The following is a 3,993-nucleotide window of genomic DNA, read 5'->3' as shown; positions in this document are numbered from 1 at the left end:
GATCTGGTTGCACGGGCAAAACAAGCGGTGAAGTAGACTTTCGTGCACATTATTTCAGTTTGAATGCAAAAAGTACGGGATGGATGTCTGACTTTGCAGTAAATAGGAGACAAGGTGACTGAGAGGTTGAGGCAATGGACTGCTGATCCAGTATGCCCCCAGCTTCGTCGTTATTGTGTTCAACATTTTCCCCTCGTTTTCTTTCGTCAATCACATTGAACCTCATTGCCAAATTCACCTTTTACTGACAAGGATGCAGCTCGTTTATGATGTAATGTCTCAAAAAATAATCACTTCATCAAAGGGAAAACATTAGCAGGACGATGGAGAGGTGGACTCATGAGATCGGTCTCTGAGAGTCAGCACAGGCACGATGGGCCGAATAGCAAACTAACGTCAGAATCTGAGAGCTACGTCTTTCACTGTCGCCGGCTCGTTGGTCTAGGGGTATGATTCTCGCTTAGGGGTTTTAATAATTGAAATGTGAGAGGTCCCGGGTTCAAATCCCGGACGAGCCCTGCCAACTTTTAGTCAAATAACCACTTCTCAGCCGGTCGACATGTGAGAAAACTGACATGTTTCAAATTAAAAGGTGTGATTGCACTCCGTTGTTCACACAGTGTCCAAAAATCCTGGAGATTCCCAGGAGCAAAGTGAAACTCACCGAACTGAGTAAAGTTCATGTATTTCAGATGTACTCGGCTCTGTGTCTCATTGGACAACCTAAACCCGGGTTTGATTCCGGCCAATACTTGATCAGTATATCGTCCTTCCTGCACGCATGAGCTCACCTCCATTGGAATAAGCACACATTCAGCATCAATCTCAACTTCAACGTGAAACAGACTCTGCCCTGAATATGAGTGCGTCCTGTATCTCTAGCGCTGAAAAGATATGAGAAGCTGGCTTTGGATTTACTCCTTTGGCTGCCGAATTTACACCGTACAGGAAATCAATCCGGGGTGGCCAACATGCCTGCTCTGATTAAAAGCCGTTCAAACCCTACATTCCAGGCATGTTATAGTGTTCTGGCCTCAACATTCGGTTCAACGTATCGGATCATAAGCACCGCTCCCATTGTCTGCTAATGGTTCTGCTGTTCCCACTAACACCTCCTCTGTTCCATCCTTTCTTACTTTATTGCCGGCTTACCACCCGCTTTGCCTTTTCGCATTGTGACATTTATTATTCAATCACTCCTACGCTCAACTGTATCAAAGGCAGTCCCTTTTGTCCAGGCGCTATTTTCGTGGAAAAATCTGTAAACTTTACATTTTTCTTAAAATATCGGAATGATCATCTGACTGAACGTGAGTCCGGGAAATTCATCCACAGAATGTTCACGGCCTGCTGAGTTTTACAGAATGCTTTGTTTTTGTTCATTGTGTTTCTGTATCCCTTTTAAGGTGATGAGCTGGTCTGCCCGGGGTCATTATCTGTCTCTCCAAAATGGTGTGCTATCAGCATCGGATCATTATCTATCTGTTTAAAAGGTATGTGCTGTCGGTCCCGGATTTCAAATTTCAAATTTCAAAAACTGCCTTTGGAGGGAGCAGAATTTTTAGTTTGTTGGTGTGTTTGTGTAAGCGAGGGAGTGCGTGCAAACATTCTGCGCGATCTTACTGTGCATTTCATGTCATGGGAGGAAAAATGCATTACATGCAACTTGAAGCCACACTGATTTGATTCAACACGCATTCGGGGACTGCCTGACAGGAGAAGAATCTGCTGTGGGATTTTGCTATTCCACATCTGAAAGAATGTAAATTATATAAGTTAGAAACATAGCGATTTTAGCGAGAGCTTGCGGATGGGCTGTGTGACATGATGAACTCCTTCCCCCTTATTTTCGAATACAAATCAAATCAAGACAAGACAAGACATGACTGACTGACTTTGTTTATATAAATATATGTACAAATATTTATACATGCATATATTTACATACATTCCCTACTTTTTAACTTTCACAATATATGTGATTTTTCTTTTCTGCCTGCATTGGCTCTATTACATTTGACGTCTTTCACAGCACACGCAGCTTCTGCCTGATCCTGCAGAAAAGCATTCGCGACATTAAAAGATGGCCTTTGTTGCCCACATCTTCCCTCGTGGCTTGTCTTACACCATGGGCTTACTGTGTTTGGGTATTTACTGACTGCACGCCCTGATTTCCAGTGGATTTCATGCAGTCGCAGAGACTTCGTTCAATCAAAAATATATAGATTAAGAAACAATTATTTATTTATTTCAATCAAAGCAAATTCAATTTTTTGCAATAAAAATGTAAATTTATTTATTTTCTTATTATGATAAATATATATGTTTTAAATTGTCTTTTTGTCTGGGTTGGTTTTATTTCCCTCCCTCTTTCCTGCTTGTCTATCACCTGTGGCTTCAACAACCGTCCCAGTCCCGCTTGCTCATGAGAACCGCGCTCAATCACGCACAGCACAATTGCATTCAGGAATGATAGAAATCCCACTTTATTCTTCTGAAAGGGAACTGCTGTCCGTGAAGGGCCATTCTACAGCTGGGTAAGAGGGATGTGCTTCCTGTCCAGGATCATTCGGTCTGTTTCAACGGGATGGTTGTCAGTTCCGGTTCATCAATTGCCCCTTTAAAACGTATTTTCTCATTATCCGGATCATCCTGTACATTTAAAAAGGAGTGTGATTATCAGCTGTGATAACCGAATTGTTAAACTATTGTGTTTCAAGCTACATTGACGTTGCCTGTGTCCGTGTACATCCATATCGCAGCGCATCTGTTCATTACTCAAAATATGCTCATGTTTTCCGATATCCACTCCTTGAAATAACCCTTGTCCCAAATTTGCTCTCAATATAAAAAACAACAAATTTAGTACCGACGGTAGTGGCCGCGTGGCCTAATGGATAAGGTGTCTGACTTCGATTGTAACTGTCATCTTATCAGAAGATTGCAAGTTCGAGTCCTGCAGTAGTCAGCTAATGCACCGCGATCAATATTATATTCTTTGTTTTGATTCTGCCTCAAAACCAACCATCTCGTACAGTCACTCACCTGAAGTGAAGGAAGGCTGTTTGCTTCAAGAAGCTAAAGGCAGATTTTCATCACTGTCGACTGGTTGCACGGGCAAAACAAGCGGTGAAGGAGACTTTCGTGCACATTATTTCTGTCTGAATGCAAAAAGTAGGGGATGGATTTCTGACTTTGCAGTAAATAGGAGACAAGGTGACTGAGAGGTTGAGGCAATGGACTGCTGATCCAGTATGCCCCCAGCTTCGTCGTTATTGTGTAAAACATTTTCCTCTCGTTTTGTTTCGTCAATCACATTGAACCTCATTGCCAAATTCACCTTTTACTGACAAGGATGCAGCTCGTTGGTGAAGTAACGTCTCAAAAAATAATCACTTCATCAAAGGGAAAACATGAGCAGGACGATGGTGAGTGGACTCATGAGATCGGTCTCTGGGAGTCAGCACAGGCACGATGGGCTGAATAGCAAACTAACGTCAGAATCTGAGAGCTACGTCCTTCACTGTCGGCGGCTCGTTGTTCGAGGGGTATGATTCTCGCGCAGGGGTTTTAATAATTGAAATGCGAAAGGTCCCGTGTTCAAATCCCTGACGAGCCCTGCCAACTTTTAGTCAAAAATCCACTTCTCAGCCGGTCGACATGTGAGAAAACTGACATGTTTCAAATTGAAACGTGTGATTGCACTCCGTTGTTCACACAGCGTCCAAAAATCCTGGAGATTCCCAGGAGCAAAGTGAAACTCACCGAACTGAGTAAAGTTCATGTATTTCAGATGTACTCGGCTCTGTGTCTCATTGGACAACCTAATTCCGGGTTTGATTCCGGCCAATACTTGATCAGTATATCGTCCTTCCTGCACGCATGAGCTCACCTCCATTGTGATAATCATACATTCAGCATCAATCTCAACTTCAACGTGAAACAGACTCTGCCCTGAATATGAGTGCGTCCTGTATCTCTAGCGCTGAAAAG

At 42.9% G+C, this 3,993-nt stretch overlaps 1 non-coding gene across 1 annotated transcript; it reads left to right on the top strand.

Moving 5' to 3' along the window:
- The first annotated feature begins 430 nt into the window (after positions 1–430).
- Positions 431–518, top strand: trnap-agg (transfer RNA proline (anticodon AGG)). Its single transcript is given in 2 exon segments — positions 431–466; positions 483–518. It is a non-coding gene; the product is annotated as a tRNA-Pro (tRNA).
- The last annotated feature ends 3,475 nt before the right edge of the window (positions 519–3,993 follow it).

This window comes from Pristiophorus japonicus, unplaced genomic scaffold, assembly GCF_044704955.1.
Source record: "Pristiophorus japonicus isolate sPriJap1 unplaced genomic scaffold, sPriJap1.hap1 HAP1_SCAFFOLD_43, whole genome shotgun sequence".
NCBI classification, from domain to species: domain Eukaryota; kingdom Metazoa; phylum Chordata; class Chondrichthyes; family Pristiophoridae; genus Pristiophorus; species Pristiophorus japonicus.
This window is presented reverse-complemented; position numbering and strand designations above follow the sequence as displayed.